Source organism: Triticum aestivum, chromosome 1A (genome assembly GCF_018294505.1).
Source record: "Triticum aestivum cultivar Chinese Spring chromosome 1A, IWGSC CS RefSeq v2.1, whole genome shotgun sequence".
Taxonomy (NCBI): Eukaryota; Viridiplantae; Streptophyta; class Magnoliopsida; order Poales; family Poaceae; genus Triticum; species Triticum aestivum.
The window spans coordinates 290283122-290302525 of NC_057794.1; positions in this window are offsets into that span (position 1 = coordinate 290283122).

The window sequence follows — 19404 nt, forward strand, 5'->3', positions numbered from 1 at the left end:
AATACATGGCAAGCACCTCTGTAAAGATAGCATGGCATATCACAAAACACATGTAGAGCTCAGGATCATAGCATGCACACATTAATCATGGCAAAAATGACAAAAAGCTATTTGATGAAACAGATCGGACAAATTCATCACATAGCCCTCTTCCAACAGCATTTCGGGCATCAAGATGAGCTCAAATGAAAATGATGCTATGATATGAAATAATGTACTCGTCGAGACGAATATTTTGATATGCTACACGCACGAATCGGAGCTACGGATGCAGAGTTATGATGCTATGAAAAGAGGCATATGAAATAGGAAATCTCAGGACTTAGACAAAAAAATGAACACACTGAGCGGCAGATAACTAAGATACGCGCTTGGCGGGGTTTAGCGGGGCTACTCACCATGGGCCTGGCCCAGTTCAGCGGAGAGGCGGCGCGGACGGAGGAAACGGGCTGAGGCTAGAGGTGGGTCGGTCGCGGTGCGGGCCCACAGGGCTAATTCCTCGTCCTCCTCCCGATCCGATCGGGAGTGAGAGACAGGGCGGCGGCGGCGCACCATGGAGCTCCGTCGAGAACGCTGAGGACGGCGGGGAGGCCGGGACCGACGACAGGCGGCAGATCCGGTGAGGTCCGGCCCATCCGGCGACGAGCAAGAGGGCGGCGGCGCCATGGGGACGGCAAGGAGCTCGGGCGGCGAGGACACAAGAGCACGGTGCTCCGGCGAGGTTGCAGGCGGTGGCAGAGAACTCCGGCGAAGGGTGGCGCGCAGGCGTGGTGGCCGTCGAGCGGCGTCTCCGGCCAGAGGCGCATGGCGGCGGGTGTCGTGGTTCTAAGCCTGACAGTAGAGTGGGGGGTAGGTATGGAGAGGCAAGGTCCTAGCTATGGAGAGGTTGTAAGCACAAAGGATGTACGAGTTCAGGCCCTTCTCGGAAGAAGTAACAGCCCTACGTCTCGGAGCCCGGAGGCGGTCGAGTGGATTATGAGTGTATGAACTACAAGGTGCCGAACCCTTCTGCCTGTGGAGGGGGGTGGCTTATATAGAGTACGCCAGGACCCCAGCCAGCCCACGAAGGAGAGGGTTTAAGGTGAGTTAAGTCTGGGGCGTTACTGGTAACGCCCCACATAAAGTGTCTTTACTATCATAAAGTCTACTTGATTACAGGCCGTTGCAGTGCAGAGTGCCTCTTGACCTCCTGGTGGTCGAGTGAGTCTTCGTGGTCGAGTCCTTCAGGCCAGTCGAGTGAATCCTCGTTGGTCGACTGGAAGGCGACCTCTTCTAAGGATGTCCTGGGGTAAGTTACTTGGATCAGGTCCATGACCCTACCCTAGGTACATAACCCCATCATTAGCCCCCGAATGGATTGAGGCTTCGAGTGAAGAAAGAGTTGATGTCGTTTCCGATTAACCTTTGTGCTCCGGTTGTGCGCTGTTCTGTACCAAAGAATCTCTTCGTCGACAGGAAACAACTTGCCTTCAGTCGACTTGATCCATTCTGTTTTTGCGTCGAGTGATCTTTCAGGCTTCGTCGATCTCCGAGCGACGGATCGCCGGAAACACCGCGCCTGACAGACTGATTTGCTGTTCACGGATTCTGCGGGATGCGAAATTTGGGGACGCGCGCGAAGCGGGGCGGACCACGGCGTTCGGATGGGACGGGGCATGGACGCCTCGATCTTCGCGCCGCCTTTTTCGCCACGTATCCCGTCTGCATAACTGTTCCAGATATGATTAGATCGACCGGGCCCACCTGTCATCCACTCGGAAGGGACCTTATAAATGTGCCCGGCGAGGATTTCTGTGCTGCGCTTTAGCATTCTCTCCCTCTCTCTGCTTCCTTCCTCCCTGCTCAGCGTGCTCGCTCTCGCCCCCGCACCACTTCCCTTCGCGCATCTCGCCGGAGACCATGGCCAAGGAGAAGACGGCGGCGCTGGAGCGGGCAAAGAAGGCGTCGGCATCGGAGAAGGTGAAGGGGAGATCCACCAGCCGCGGAGGGTCCTCGTCCAGATCCCGCCTGCCGAAGGGCTGGGTCCAAGGAGACTGGATCCAGTCGACTATCACGGAGAATGACCTCCTCGACATGGCCAACGAGGGCTTGATCCCCCACGGAGCTGCGAGGCTTCCGGGGAAGGAGTGGCAGCCCCAGCCAGAAGAGGGTGAGTGTGTGCTTTTGGCCACTCATGTTGATCGTGGGTTTTCCTTGCCGCCGAGTGTTTTCTTTCGTGGCTTCTTGAACTTCTTCGGAGCGCAGCTCCACCACTTTACCCCAAACTCCATTGCCTATCTTGCTGCGTTCGTGTCCATGTGTGAGGGTTTCTTGGGCTGTCGACCGCACTGGGGTTTGTTCAAACATATATTCACGTGTCGATCTCAGACCGTGAAGAAGGCGAGCCCAGGTGATGAGAGAACCCGAGTCGTCCAAATGTGCGGGGGCCTGGGGATTCAGGTGAGGAATAAGAGCACCTTCCCGCCCATGACCTTTCCCGAGTCCGTCAGAGGCTGGCAGTCGACTTGGTTCTACTGCCAGGTCCAGTCGACGCCAGGGCAGTCGAGTGGACTCCCTCCGTTCACCATGGACCGAGTGAGCAAGCCCTCCCCTCTGAAGCTGATTCCGGAGGAGAAAGCTGACGTGAAGATGTTGATGGAGCGCGTGGTGCAGTTGGTTCAGGAGGGAGTGACGGGCATGGACCTCCTGGAGGTTTTCCTCAGGCGTCGCATCTAGCCTCTCCAGTTTCGGAGCCACTGCATGTGGTTGTACTGTGGGACCGAAGACGAGACTAGAGTCCATCCAGAAGCAGTCGACGATGTCACTCTGGAAAGATGGATGGCAGCCGTCACCGGAAACAAGGACAACCCACGCGGAGCCAGAAGGATTCCTCCACTCGACCACAACAGCGACTCAAACAAGGTACACTTGCTCTGCTCTCCACTGCGCCTTCGTCGTATTCATTTCTGTTAACCCTGTCGACTGGTCGACTGATCCTTGTCTGGGCATCTGCTAGGCCCTCACCGAGCTGTACTCGATGCCCAATGGGGCACAAGCTTCGACTGAGGAGGGCGAGGCGAGCGGGGGCGAGAGCCAGGAAGAGGAGGAATGGGACTCGGATGTTGCAGAGGATGATGACGACGATGATGATGATGACGGTGATGAAGACGACGTCGAGGACGAAGAAGAAGAGGAGGAGGAGGAGGTCATACCACCGCGCTCAGAAAGGCGGTCAAAGCTTGTCCACGATCCTTCGACCGAACGTGGTAAGGGGGTTGCGACCGCCACTCAGTCGACCAAGCGCCCTCGGACCACCTCTCCGGTGCCGACTGAAAAGGCGCCGAAGCAGCCCAGGGCGGCCTCGTCGAAGCCGATCAAGCTCTTGCCGAAGATGAAGGTGTCCATCCCCACCATATCAGGGTAACTGTGCTGCTCATATTTTCTTATTCTGTGTGAACTTTATCTCTGGTCGACGCTTAAGTTAGTCGACTGATCCTTTGGAGTTGCAGTGCTGCTACTTCTGAGACCTCGGCCCGGGCCGATGACCACGAGATGGAGGATGCAGCAACTTCGAACCCAGGTACTGTATTCTTAACACCGTTTTTAGTCGACTGACTCGCGACCTCTGATCCTGATTCTTCTCTGCAGCTCCACCCAATACTGTTATCAATCTTCCTGACGACGACGAGGATGAAGAACCACTGGCACGCAGGAAGAGTCGGAAAACGCCCGCCAGTAAGGTGCCTCAGGATGTGACGGCGCCTGAGACTCTGACTGTGGAGGAAGAGAACACCACTCGACATACGGTGTCCTTCGCAAATCCACTGACGAGTGCTCAGCAGCCCTCCCTCTTCACGACTCACCACGTCCCAGAGGACCAAGCTGGTGCAGCGAAGGAAGCAATACGCCAGGCGGGACTCATGATGGAGCAGCTGAAGACCATCCGGGACGCGAGCCAGGCAGCTTATGACGCCAGCTCTGCCCTCCAAAGCAATGTCCAGGTCAGTCGACCGCTGTTTGTTCTGTTGGATATGCTACCAAAAACTTTTCTTTTCCGGAATTTATAGCAATCACCCACTGGGTGTGTCGAATAAACTCTGTGTTAGCGGGGGCACGCTGAGTGCACCCGCTGGGTGTAGTCCCCAAGGCTAAGGTCGACTGCTTGCAGTCGGCCTTAGGCTTTATGATGTCAATCTTTCCGTCAGTCGACTGGTCGACTGGATTTCACAAACCGGTGGGGGCACGCTGAGTGCACCCACTGGGTGTAGTCCCCAAGGCTAAGGTCGACTGCTGGCAGTCGGCCTTAGGCTTTATGATGTCAATTTTTCTTTCAGTCGACTATGTCGACTGGATTTCACAAACCGGTGAGGGCACGCTGAGTGCACCCACTGGGTGTAGTCCCCAAGGCTAAGGTCGACTGCTGGCAGTCGGCCTTAGGCTTTATGATGTCAATTTTTCTTTCAGTCGACTATGTCGACTGGATTTCACAAACCGGTGGGGGCACGCTGAGTGCACCCACTGGGTGTAGTCCCCGAGACTACGGTCGAATGCTTGTATTCGGCTGTAGTCTTAGAAACGTGTGTTTTTCCCTTTTTCACTCGGAAGTGAATTATATTTGACATTTAGTCGATTGGTTCTTCGCAGAACTCTTGTGATCTTGTGGCTCGCTACTCAGAGCTGGAACAAAAACATACTCAAGTCGAGCTGAGCTTGAAGCTGGTTCAGGAGAAACTGACAAAGGCAAAGGAGGAGACCGAAGGTATGTTTGGTGAGACCCTGACGACTGCTTTTCCCCTTGCTTGTTTCAAAATCTGATCTTGCTGTAACTTGCAGGTAAGGTAAGGGAGGCCCAGCAGAAGAAAGACCTTGAGCTAGCTGAGAAGATCAAGCTGGCTGACGAGAAGTTAGCTTCAGTCACCAAGCTCGAACAAGACAATACCAATCTGAAAGCTGCTCTTGGGATTGCCAACAAGGAGGTCAGTCGACTGAAAACTGATAAAGCTGCCCTGACCGACCAAGTCAGCAAATTGACTGAGAAGAAAACTGAACTGGAGGCCTTCCTGAGTGGCCTTGCCAAGAAGCTGTTTCTTATGCTTGAAGGTAAACCTCCATGTTTGGCAAATATTTCCAATTGTGGCTTTTTCCATTCGACTATCCTCTTGACTTAGTGATCATCCTTGCAGAATTTTGTCAAAACTTTGAAGAAGAAACCAGCCGACTGGAGCCAAACCTCGACCCCGTCAATTCTCCAGTGAACGACGAAGTTGCCATGGATGTTTTCCGACTGGAGTCTCGTGTTGCAGCTGTCGTGGACTATCTCGCAAGACTGAAGGCCGCCACATCTCGCATCGACTCGACGCTCTGGCCTGAGGAGACACTTCAGAATGACCTTGAGTCGCTGATGGCCCGCTTGAACGCGATCCCTGGTCGAGTGCAGGAGTGGAAGAAGTCCTCGGCTCGGTGTGGTGCAGATGTCGCTCTGTGTCTGGCCCGAGTCCACTGCAAAGATGCGCGAGAAGAGAAGCTGGCGGCCCTTCGGGTGGCCAATACCAAGAAGCACGACTTCGGGTCCTTTATGGAGACTTTCCTTGCAGCTGCCACTCGGATCGCCGACGGAATTGACCTTGATGAATTTGTTGCACCTTCCAGTCCTCCACGGGAGGGGTAAAAAACTTCTTCTGGCTCGACGTTTTAAATTTGCCTCGGTATGCCGAGTGGAATTGTAACCGACAAACCTTAACGGGCTTGACGCCTGAGCACTTTCGGCTCCTTTAGATACCGATTCAAACTTGAATTTGGCGCTTGAATATGATTGCCTTCGGCTCAAAATGTCTTTTGCAGATTCAAAGCAAGGTGCCTTTTCTGCAATCGACTTATTCTTTAGTCCACTTAGGCGAGCACTGGGCTGTGGCTAAGCCCCCGAGTGAGAAGTTTTACTCTTCACTCGGTAGGATTTCGATAACTTAGGCGAGTGCTTGGACTGCAGCTAAGCCTCCGAGCGAGAGGGTTGCTCCTCACTTGGTAGGATTTTTATAACTTAGGCGAGCACAGGGCTGCAGCTAAGCCCCCGAGTGAGAGGGTTGCTCCTCACTCGGTAGGATTTTTATAACTTAGGCGAGCACAGGGCTGCAGCTAAGCCCCCGAGTGAGAGGGTTGCTCCTCACTCGGTAGGATTTTTATAACTTAGGCGAGTGCTTGCACTGCAGCTAAGCCCCCGAGTGAGAGGGTTGCTCTTCACTCGGTAGGATTTTTATAACTTAGGCGAGTGCTTGCACTGCAGCTAAGCCTCCGAGTGGAAGGCTGGCTTACCACTCAGTAGGATTTTTAATAACTTAGGCGAGCACAGGGCTGCAGCTAAGCCTCCGAGTGAGAGGGTTGCTCTTCACTCGGTAGGATTTTTAATAACTTAGGCGAGTGCTTGGACTGCAGCTAAGCCCCCGAGTGAGAGGGTTGCTCTTCACTCGGTAGGATTTTGATAAACTTAGGCGAGTCCTTGGACTGCAGCTAAGCCTCCGAGTGGAAGGCTGGCTTGCCACTCGGTAGGATTTTGATAAACTTAGGCGAAACGGATTCGCAGCTAAGCCTCCGAGTGAGAGTCTGGCTCACCACTCGGTAGGATTTTTACAAACTTAGGCGAAACGGATTCGCGGCTAAGCCACCCACTGGGTGGGAGTTTTATGTGGACAAAAATAAAAAGTGACAGAAATTATGGAGGAACTATGACACTATTACTTTGATGTCCATGAGCTACAGAAGTACTTTATTGCAACTCATCCGAGTGATAAAACTTAAGTGTAAAATAGGCGGAGAAGCTCCGCGTTCCAAGCTCGGGGCTCGTCGATATTATGCTCGACGTTGTAAAGACGATACGCCCCGTTGTGGAGGACCTTGGTGACAATGAAGGGGCCTTCCCAAGAAGGAGCAAGCTTGTGTGGTTTGTGCTGACCCACTCGGAGAACCAAATCCCCTTCCTGGAAGGCTCGACCTCTCACATTCCTGGCGTGGAAACGGCGCAAATCTTGCTGGTAGATGGTCGAACGGATCAGAGCCATCTCCCTTTCTTCCTCTAAAAGGTCAACTGCGTCCTGCCGCGCTTGTTCAGCTTCTGCTTCGTTGTAGATTTCAACTCAAGGATCATTATGAAGAAGATCACTCGGCAAGACCGCTTCAGCTCCGTAGACCAAGAAGAATGGAGTTCTTCCGGTCGACCGATTAGGTGTGGTCCGCAGTCCCCAGAGTACAGAGGGAAGTTCGTCGACCCAAGCTCCAGCCGCGTGTTTGAGATCACGCATCAGTCGAGGCTTCAATCCTTTAAGAATCAGTCCATTAGCTCGCTCTGCTTGCCCATTCGACTGCGGATGGGCGACTGAAGCGTAGTCGACTCGTGTGCCCTGGGAGTTGCAGAAAGTTCTGAATTCTTCTGAGTCAAAGTTCGACCCATTATCCGTGATGATGCTGTGCGGGACTCCATATCTGAATATTAGTTCCCTGATGAAGCTAACAGCAGTACCGGTGTTAAGGCTCTTGATTGGTTTAGCTTCGATCCACTTGGTGAACTTGTCGACTGCCACCAGCACATGCGTGAAACCGCTTCGTCCTGTTCTCAAAGGACCGACCATGTCCAGCCCCCAAACTGCAAAAGGCCAGACGAGTGGGATGGTCTTCAAAGCTGACGCAGGCTTGTGCGACATATTCGAGTAGAACTGACATCCCTCGCACTTATCCACTATCTCTTTTGCCATTTCATTCGCCTTGGGCCAGTAAAATCCGGCTCGCTATGCCTTGGCCACGATGGTCCAAGAGGACGCATGATGACCACAGGTCCCCGAGTGAATATCATTGAGGATGAGTCGACCTTCTTCTGGTGTTATGCACTTCTGACCGACTCCAGTCGCGCTTTCTCTGTATAATTGTCCTTTGATTACGGTAAAGGCCTTAGATCGACGGACGATCTGTCGAGCCTCTTCCTCATCCTCCGGAAGCTCTTTCCTCAAGATATATGCGACATATGGAATCGTCCAGTCGGGAATGACCACCAAAACCTCCATGATCAAATCGACCACCGCTGGGACTTCAACTTCAGTCGGATCTGTGGCACTCTTGGGCTGCGGAGTTTCTTCGGTGAAAGGATCTTCTTTGACTGACGGAGTATGTATATGCTCCAAGAACACACCACTCGGAATGGCTTCTCTCTTGGAACCTATCTTTGCTAGATCATCAGCTGCTTGGTTTTTCAGTCGGGATATATGATGGAGCTCCAACCCCTCGAACTTCTTTTCCAGCTTCCTCACTGCACAGCAGTATCTAGTCATGGCTGGGCTTCTCACGTCCCACTCTTTCATCACCTGATTGACCACTAAATCTGAGTCGCCATACACCATTAGGCGACGGACGCCGAGTGAAATGGCCATGCGCAACCCATATAGGAGGGCCTCATATTCTGCCTCATTGTTGGAGGAATCAAAGTGAATCTGGAGCACATATCTGAGCTTATCTCCTCTGGGGGAAACCAGGACAACCCCAGCACCGGAACCATTCAACATCTTAGAGCCATCAAAAAACATGGTCCAATGCTCCGAGTGAACTTCAGTCGGCTGCTGCTGTTCAATCCACTCGGCGAGGAAATCTGCTATTGCCTGGGACTTAATGGCTTTCTTTGCCTCAAACTTGATATCAAGGGGAAGAAGTTCAATCGCCCATTTGGCCACTCGACCAGTTGCATCTCTGTTGTGCAAAATCTCTGATAGTGGAGCGTCGCTGACGACTGTGATGGAATGGTCAGAGAAATAATGAGCAACCTTCTTTGTGGTCATGTATATTCCATACACAAGCTTCTGATAATGAGGATATCTCTGCTTGGACGGAGTCAAGACTTCAGACAAATAATACACTGGGCGCTGAACTTTGAGAGCTTTTCCTTCTTCTTCCCGCTCGACCGTTAGCACAGTACTGACGACTTGTCCTGTGGCTGCGATGTAGAGCAACAGAGGCTCTTTGCTGATTGGAGCAGCAAGCACCGGCTGGGTGGAGAGCAGAGCTTTTAGCTCGGCAAACGCTGCATCAGCTTCTGGAGTCCACTCGAACTTGTCAGCCTTCTTCATCAGTCGGTAAAGAGGCAGTGCCTTTTCACCGAGTCGTGAGATGAATCGACTTAATGCGGCCAAGCATCCAGTAAGCTTCTGGACATCGTGCACTCGCACAGGGCGTTTCATTCGGAGAATAGTGCCAATCTTCTCTGGGTTAGCGTCAATTCCCCGTTCGGAAACGAGAAAACCGAGCAACTTGCCACCAGGAACTCCAAATGTGCACTTTGATGGATTGAGCTTGATATCATACCTTCTGAGGTTGGCAAATGTTTCGGCGAGGTCAGCGAGCAGGTCGGAACCTTTTCGTGACTTGATAACAATATCATCCATATAAGCTTCCACATTCCGACTGATTTGAGTGAGTAGACACTTCTGAATCATTCGCATAAACGTGGCTCCGGCATTCTTGAGGCCGAATGGCATGGTGATATAGCAGAAGCACCCGAATGGAGTGATGAAAGCTGTTTTTACCTCATCGGGCCCGTACAGACGGATCTGGTGGTACCCGGAGTAAGCATCTAGAAAAGATAACCTCTCGCATCCCGCGGTCGAGTCAACAATTTGATCTATGCGAGGGAGAGGAAAGTGATCTTTCGGGCAGGCCCGGTTGATGTGCTTGAAATCAATGCACATTCGGAGCGACTTGTCCTTCTTAGGAACCATGACGACATTAGCGAGCCACTCGGAGTGGTATATTTCTCGGATAAATCCTGCCGCCAACAGTCGAGCCACTTCTTCACCAATGGCCTTTCTCTTCTGGACGGCAGACCGCCGAAGATGCTCTTTGACTGGTTTTGCAGACGAGTCGACTCTTAGGCGATGCTCAGCCAGTCCCCTGGGAACACCTGGCATGTCAGCGGGCTTCCATGCAAAAATGTCCCAGTTCTCACGGAGGAACTGGATGAGCGCTTCTTCCTATTTTGGGTCGAGTGTTGTGGAGATGCGAGTCGGAGCTGCATCGGGGTCGGTCGGGTGAATATGAACAGGCTTCGTCTCCCCAGACGACTGGAACACAGACTCTGTAGCGGGTTTCTTCGATCGCAGCAAATCACTCGGATCTGCGTTTTGCTTGTACTCTTCGAACTCGACCGCTGTTACTTGGGAATCGGCAATCTTGGAGCCCTTCTGAAAGCACTCCTCTACCTTTTTCCTATCACCGGTGACAGTGATCACTCCTTTGGGGCCGGGCATCTTCAATTTGAGGTACACATAACATGGTCGAGCCATGAACCGTGCATAGGCTGGTCTCCCCAAAATGGCATGATATGCACTCTGAAAATCCACGACCTCAAACGTCAACTTTTCTTTGCGGAAATGCTTCGAATCACCAAACACCACGTCCAAAGCTATCTGGCCGAGTGACTCGGCCTTCTTCCCTGGTATAACTCCGTGGAAGCTCATGTTACTAGTGCTCAGTCGGGACATCGGAATGCCCATACCTTTCAATGTGTCCGCATACAACAAGTTCAGCCCACTCCCACCATCCATCAGCACTTTTGTCAGTCGAGTGCCTTCGACAACTGGATCGACCACCAAAGCTTGCCTCCCAGGGGTGGCAATATGAGTCGGGTGATCAGATTGGTCGAATGTGATGGGTGTTTGAGACCACTTCAGATAATTTGCCTTTGCTGGGGCAACCATGTTCACCTCTCGGTTAATCACTTTCAGTCGACTTCTGCTTTCCACATCTGCAAAGATCATCAGAGTGGAGTTGATATGCGGGTATCCTCCCTCACTGTCCTCCTTGTCTTCGGCCTTGTCTGACTCCTTCTCCTTGTCCTTAGACTGTTTTCCCTGAAACTGCTGGATCAGGAGTCGACATTGGCGAGTGGTGTGCTTCGGGTAGATGATATTCCCCTCTTCGTCTTTCTTCGTGTGAATATGACATGGCATATCCAACACGTCGTTCCCTTCTTTATCCTTTAACTTCTTGGGGTTCCAGGATCCTTTTGGTTTCCCCTTAAACTTTCCTTGAGTCACGGCCAGAGCCTCTCCAGGAGCTGCCAGTTCAGCCTTCCGCTTCTGTTTCCGACTGGTGTTTCCCTTTTCCGACTGGCTCGGCTTGTGTTTGCCGCTTCGGAGTCGGTCTTCTTCTTCGTCGTTGGCGTACTTGGTAGCAATCTCCATCATCTGACTCAAGGTCATGTCACCGGTTCGACCAAATTTCAAACTCAGTTCTCTGTTCTTGACGCCGTCTTTGAAGGCACAGACTGCCTGATGATCAGAGACATTTTCCACAGTGTGGTGCAAAGTGATCCACCTCTGAATATACTCTCTGAGAGTCTCATTAGCTTTCTGCACGCAGACTTGCAACTCTGTCAATCCAGCTGGTCGCTTGCAAGTCCCTTCAAACGTTCTGACGAACACTCGGGACAGATCTTCCCAAGTGTAAATGCTGCTAGGAGGTAATTGAGTCAACCATGCCCTGGCAGAACCTTCCAGCATGAGAGGCAAGTGCTTCATGGCCACCTCGTCGTTTCCACCACCAATCTGAACTGCCACTCGGTAGTCTTCAAGCCAAGTTTCAGGCTTAGACTCACCAGTGAACTTGCTGACTCATGTTGCCAGCCTGAAATTGGGAGGAATAATTGCGGCTCTGATAGCTCTGCTGAAACATTCAGGACCAGAAACATGCAGTCGACTGCTTGTGGGTACATCTCTGTCGAGTGCGCCTCGATGGGCTCTGTTCCGGTCGACCAACCCTTGCACGATAATGGATCGCGCGTTGAAGCCTGGTTCTCTGGGGTCAACTGGAACCCTACGCCCTGTACTGAACTGACGCCTATCATCTGGCTGCCGAGGAGCGTAAGACCCACCCCTCGGAGGGGAATAGGGCACTCGACGCCTATCATCTCGGTCGAGTCTGTCGCCGTATTGATCTCGCTGATTCTCGCGCCCTTCGCGCCGCGGAGGCGATCTGGGGCTGTGAGCTGACTGAACCGTATTCACAGTGACGGATCGACTGTGAATTCTGTTGCGCGACTGAGACACGGCAGAATTCTGATCTCCTGCTGCCCGGAGCAGATCCCTGATCTGCAGCAAACCTCTGCCAGCTTCCGACTGCGAAGGCTGGATGGACTCTGCTATACGGGTCGCAGCTGCTAAATTCTGAATTGGGGTTCGATATACCTGAGTCGGCGGGAAGAGTTGACGTCGACTGGTGTCGGGAACTCGTTGCCGCGCACGCTCGTCGAGTGCTCGCTGAAGGTTCTCTAGTCGAGTGCGCTCGGCCAAATTGGCCAGGCGCGCCTCCTCCAAGGCACGAGCCTCGGGGGTTTCTCCTGCGATGGGAATACGCAGGGGATCCTCGTTCCTGCGGCGAAGTTCCTCTCTTTGCAGAGAGTCGAGTGGCTCGGGTTGGTACTCTTCGTAGCCTCGCGTAGGGTCTCCGCCGTCACCTGCTCCACCACCGCGGGCGAAGCCAGGGGGACTGTGGGGCCCATCGACCATCAAGAGGATCACTGCTACCGCACTCGAATGCAGTCTCTACGGAGCCAGTCGACAGGTCGAACAAGCCGTAGAGAGGTTCGTCGGGCTCGATTGCCGCAACTTGGGTGGTGGCCGATTGGCGAACCACCGCATGCCTTACCCATCGCTGAAGCCTCGACCGGCCCGAGCGCTTGCGCTGGCGGGAGACTGGGTGGGTGGACGATGGAGGAGCCGACCGATACTGGGTCGACGGTTGCCGCAGCAGAACGCCGCGGACACATGCACGAAAATGCATCGCACCGCGGACGGGGAGCGCATCTACGTCGAGTGGAGCCTCCTGGAGCCATGCGGAGTCGTCGGCGATGAAGGTGAGAGCGCCGAGATGGATCTCTTGACCCTCGACCAAAACTCCAGCAGACACCATGATGAAAGTACTCGGAAGAATCGCAACTTCTCCACAAAATCGCTAAAACACCTGCCCCACGGTGGGCGCCAACTGTCGTGGTTCTAAGCCTGACAGTAGAGTGGGGGGTAGGTATGGAGAGGCAAGGTCCTAGCTATGGAGAGGTTGTAAGCACAAAGGATGTACGAGTTCAGGCCCTTCTCGGAAGAAGTAACAGCCCTACGTCTCGGAGCCCGGAGGCGGTCGAGTGGATTATGAGTGTATGAACTACAAGGTGCCGAACCCTTCTGCCTGTGGAGGGGGGTGGCTTATATAGAGTACGCCAGGACCCCAGCCAGCCCACGAAGGAGAGGGTTTAAGGTGAGTTAAGTCTGGGGCGTTACTGGTAACGCCCCACATAAAGTGCCTTTACTATCATAAAGTCTACTTAATTACAGGCCGTTGCAGTGCAGAGTGCCTCTTGACCTCCTGGTGGTCGAGTGAGTCTTCGTGGTCGAGTCCTTCAGGCCAGTCGAGTGAATCCTCGTTGGTCGACTGGAAGGCGACCTCTTCTAAGGATGTCCTGGGGTAAGTTACTTGGATCAGGTCCACGACCCTACCCTAGGTACATAACCCCATCAACGGGTGCGGATCCGTGCCTGCGGGTGGCGGCGGCGGCGACCGGGCCTGTGCGGGCCCGCGATGGGCTCCGCGGGCCGGCGCGGTGGGGGCGGCGCGCTGGACAGGTGGCGGGCCGTGATTGGCGCGGGACGGCGACGCTGCTGAGGTGGCGCGCTCCGATTGGTCGGAGTGATGTGGCGGCGGGGTGGACGCGTCTGGCGGCGGAGTGGACATGTCCGGTGGCGCGCGGAGGAGGTTAGGGTTTCATCCGCGAAAATTTCGGGGAAGGCCACATATTTATAGGTTGAGGGAGCTAGGAGAGTCCAAATGAGGTGCAATTTTCGGCCACGCGATCGTGATCGAATGACCGAGATGATGGAAGAGGTTTAGGTGGGTTTTGTGCCACTTTGGAGGGGTGTTGGGCTGCAACACATACGAGGCCTTTTCGGTCCCTCGGTTAACCGTTGGAGTATCAAACGAAGTCCAAATGACACAAAACTTGACAGGCAGTCTACCGGTAGTAAACCAAGGCCACATGACAAGTCTCGGTCCAATCCGAAAACGTTTAACACACGCACACGAAAAGAGATAGAAAGGACCACCGGAGGACATAGGAGCGCCGGAATGCAAAACGGACCTCGGGGAAAATGCTCGGATGCATGAGACGAACACATATGTAAATGAAATGCACATGATGACATGATATGCAATGCATGACACGCAAGCAATGACAAGGCAACAACAGCGAATAACTGGAGGACACCTGGCGCATCGGTCTCGGGGCGTTACAACTTGTGAGCACCGAATTAATGAGAATTAAACGGTCTCCACATGACATCAGTTTGCCCTTCCAGTATTCCAACTTCTTCTCAAATCAATCATCAATGCACTTCCATTCTCTATTTGTTATCTTACGATGATGAATGGGTATACCTAAATACGTGAAAGGTAAAGCCCCCAATTCACATCCGAACAATTGCTTACACGCCTCTTGTTCCTCTTTGGCTCTTCCAAAGCAGAACAATTCGCTCTTGTGGAAATTGATTTTTAGTCTGGTCAATTGTTCAAATAAGCATAACACTAGCTTCATGTTTCTCGCTTTACCAAGTCATGCTCCATAAAGATGATTGTATCATCTGCGTACTATAGGACAGATACACCTCCATCAAGTAGATGAGGTACCAAACTACCTACTTGGCTAGCATCCTTAGCCCTCCCTATAAGAATTGTCAACATGTCGACTACGATGTTGAACAGAATAGATGACATTGGATCTCCTTGTCTCAAGCCCTTATGCGTTTGGAAATAGCGACCTATATCATCATTCACTCTAATTCCAACACTTTCTTTTTGCGTGAAGGATTCCACCTGTTTTCTCCAGGCTGGATCAAAACCTTTCATCCTCAACGCTTGTTGGAGGAATGGCCATTTGACTTTGTCGTACGCTTTCTCGAAATCCACTTTGAAAACAACCCCATCTAGTTTTTTCGTATGGATTTCATGGAGCGTTTCATGCAGGACCCCCCCCCCCTCTCAAGGATGTTTCGGTCTGGCATGAAAGCAGTTTGGGACGATTGCACCATAGAATGCACAATCTGCATGAGTCTATTTGTCCCAACCTTGGTAAAAATTTTGAAACTTACATTCAGAAGGCAGATAGGCCTGAACTGCTCAATTCGCACTGCCTCTGTTTTCTTAGGAAGCAAGGTAATAGTTCCAAAATTCAGATGAAACAAGTGAAGCTCTCCAGAGAATAAATTCTGGAACATCGGAAGCAAATCCCCTTTAATGATATGCCAGCATCTCTTATAAAACTCCGCTGGAAATCCATCCGGCCCCGGAGCTTTATTATTCTTCATCTGAGAAATAGCTTCAAACACCTCTTTCTCCGAGAACGGAGCAGTTAAAATATCATTCTCATCGGAAGCAAGCTGAGGGACATCCTCAATCCGTGACTCATCCAGAGAAACAAATTATCCTCCGGAGGCCCAAAAAGCTGCTTATTGTAATTAGTGATGTATAATTTAAGATTCTCCTATCCTACAATCGTCCCTTCGTCTTGCTCAAGCTGAAAGATCCTTTTCTTTCTATGCTTGCCGTTGGCGATCATATGAAAGAATTGAGTGTTGGCGTCCCCCTGGATCACCCTGCGAACCTTCGCCTGCAATGCCTACTTCAATTCTTCTTCTCGCAGGAGCTCTTTCAATCTCATGTCCGCATCTAATTTAACATGAAGTTCCGTTGAATCTAAGATCATGGACTCGGCTTTGACATCTAGGGCCTAAATAAGGGTAAGGAGCCTTTCCTTTTCAACCTTATAAATCTCACTGAGATTCTTAGCCCACCCACGCAAGAAACTTCGCAGGTGTCGAATCTTATTCTGCCATCTCTCAATCGGAGACCTTCCTCCTGCATCTTTAGGCCACTCCCTGGCTATAAGATCAAAAAATCCTTCTCTCTCGAACCATGCTAGTTCGAAAGAGAAGGAATTCTTATTCCCCATGTGCGTTGCCTTGCCGGAGTCAACCAGTAAGGGGGTGTGGTCCGAGATTCCGTGCGATAATGTCTGGACAGTAACCAGGGGAAACTTCTGTTCCCAGTCAATGCTCGCGAGGACACGGTCTAGCTTCTCAAAAGTTGGGGTTGGCAGAGAATTAGCCCATGTGAATTTTCTTCCCGAAATCTCTATCTTTCTCAGATCCAAGCTTTCAATAATGGTGTTAAACATGAACGACCATCTGTCATTAAAATTATCATTGTTCTTTTGGTCTCTCCTTCTAATGATATTGAAATCACCCCCCACTAAGATTGGAATCTGCTCAGACCCGCAAATGACTAAATCCGCCAGAAAATCAGGTTTGAGTTCTGGTTGTGCAGCCCCGTAAACCACCACCAGGGCCCAATTAAACCCATCGACCTTCGACCTAACCCGAAACTTGACGGCAAAATCTCCCATGACCACACTTCGGACTTCCAACGTCTCGCATTTAACCCCAAGTAAGATCCCACCTGATCTTCCTCTCGGGCGAAGACAGTGCCAGTCATAATCAACACCTCCCGACAATGTGTTTAGGAATTGAGGAGAAAAGTTGCCTCTTCCTGTTTCAGAAAGGGCAGTGAAGTCCAACATATGTTCGATAGAATCCTCTGCTAGAAATCTTCTTTTAGCCAAGTCCCTCAGACCTCTGCTATTCCAAAAAATTCCTCTCATAACTCGTCATGAAATTTTTTGGTCATCCGGTTCCTAGCACTTCTACGCACCGCCGAAACTGGGTAGGTTTTGTGTTGCCACTTGCGCTTCGGCTTAGCAACTTCCTCCACCCGGTCCTCACAACCGGGTTCGGTGGGTCTACCGCAAGGATCCTCTATAGGTTCACTCTCCCCAAGAGGTAAAGAACCTTCCTCCTCCTCAGTCTCAGAAGGGGAAGGGGCAAGATCTGCACAAAGCGTATCTAACACCCTGACACCCAACTGAGCAATATCTGAATCGTTCATAGGTTTAACGGCAGCTAAATTGTGAATCATGTCCAAAGCCCGATCTGCTTCAAGATCCAAGATGTCATTAACCGAATGCGAGATCTCATTATCATTGCTACCTAGTGAAACTCCTAACTAGTTTGCATTATGAATAATCTCAACATCTGAAAAGTCCAAAATAGAATTGAAGGTATTGACCGACATACCAGTAGTGACCTCAATATCACGAAGCTTGGCCGCCCGCCTGGCGCACCTCGGCTGCATGTCATCAACGTCCGGTTGGTCCTGAAGATCCGGGATACCTCCAAAGGCGATGACCTCCTCCCTAGTGGTCTCGATAGGGGTAGGGCCTCCCGCCCCACCCCCACCGAGCGGATGTAGAGCGTCCTCAGGACCCGCCGCCGACACCAGCCCCGGCGAACGTAGGGGGGAGAACGCTGGGCCACCTGCCCACGCTCCCCAACAGCCGCTGACAGCTCAGTCGTCGGCTCGCCCATATGCTGGCGATGGGAGATAAGAACAGGGGCGGCCTGCCCCTGCTCCTCTCCAAGAACAGTTGTCGCGCTGGCAGGAGAGGCACCAATAGAAGCCGACGTCGGCAGGAGCAATTCCTGCGGCAGAACCGGTGACTGCAGGCCCACAGAGCCAACAGACAGCGCAGGCGTGTTCACCCTGACCACCGCAGGAGAAGAAGGAACTGAGGCCTCCTGCCTCGGTCTCCCTCTCAACCTCGGGCCATCACCGAGCGGCAAAGAAAGCACCTCATCCGCGGTCCCCAACCGTGGCTCAGCAGCAGAAAGAGAAGGGGAAGAAGGGGCCACCTGCCCACGATCCTCCACCCCCTCGGTAGAGACCTCACCCACAGCAAAGTCTAAAGGGGGAAGCATGCCCTCCAGCACGTCATCAGACTCCACCCGATCGCTCCACAGCCTAGGAGGAGCAGAAGCAGGCTCAAAAGAACCGAATCTCAGCGTGTTCATGGGTACCGTAGTAGAAGGAGCAGCCCAGACCCAGGCGCCTGCAAGGTGGGGCTCGGCCCGTTGGCCGTCTCAGGCCTAACATCATCCCCTCGCATCTCCGTGTTCCCCGAACCATCATTGTTATCATGCATATCCACATTCATCCCAGCCATAGCCTCAGCAAAAAGATCTGTATCCTCAAACTCAATATCAAGATCGAAAACCATGCCCTTGTAAGTCCACTTGACCATGTTAGGCACAAACTCAATATCGAGGACACTCACTAGCAAGCGTGCCACTCCATTAGCTCTGGTAAAAGCCATATCTACCTTCTCGGTCTTTCAGAACAGAAACCCCAAGCTAGCAACAACCCGAGCATCCTGAAGCGGCTTGTAAGGAGCCCCTGGGAAACGCAGCCAGACCTGGGTAAGTGGCTTGCCCTGCGGCTCAACTCGCTTTCACTCATGGAACTCGAGGATGCACTCAGTACCAGATACTCTGCATAACCCAAAACTCAACATACGCTCCCAGTCCTCCGAAGTAGGAAAATCAACCTTATAAGAATTGGCATCGAGACGCGTGAGCTCCCACTCAAAGTTACCAAGAACTAACTCAGTGAGCCTGTGCATAATCTGCGCCTCGGACACATCACTCTTAGTAACTTTGACAATCCCTGTAGTTGTGCTCTGGGGTTCGTCAGGTATCTCCCTCGCACTAGGAGACTCAAAAAACATCAACTCAGCACAATAAACGCCATAGATGGTGATACTCGGCATCTGATCCCGCAGAATAGGGCACTCCCCCGTGTCATGCGTAGGCTTGAGGCAGGTATCACAAAGTTCAGTTACACATTCCCCAATAAAGTGGCCCCTCTCACCACAGCGATAGCACAACATCTTGCCTTTCTTACGAGCATACTTGAAGGTTCTATCTGCATCTGTCTTATCGGCAGTACCAACAGCATCTGACAATAAGGTCTCAGTCTCAAGAACCACAGCAGAGGCCAGCGTCGTGACCACCTCCATAGCCTGTCGAGACACATCCGACACCTGACCGGTAGCAACCACCTCAGAAGATGACGACGGTTCCGCGACCACAGGCGGAGGAGGTTGGCGATAACGGTTCCTACCACCGCGACCACCACGATGTCCTCGGTAGCCATCTCGCTGCCGGTAATCTGGGCCAAATGCCCCCTCAGCAAAACCTTGGTATTGTGGGCTGATGCTATGTTCAAAGTTACTATTTCAAACGTTTGTGACGAAAAGGAGCCATTTTCAGGCAAGCGGGACAATGCCAGGAACAAGACTCTGGCAGATGTTCTGATTCGCTCAAACTGATACTAGAGCAGATGAAGCATGCAAGGTACCAGCCAATATCTTTCGATACTTTCTTATATTTAATTCTTCTATGACCTTATCAGGATACTGCATTCCTTTCTATCCATCCAGCGTGTATACATATCTGTGCTCCT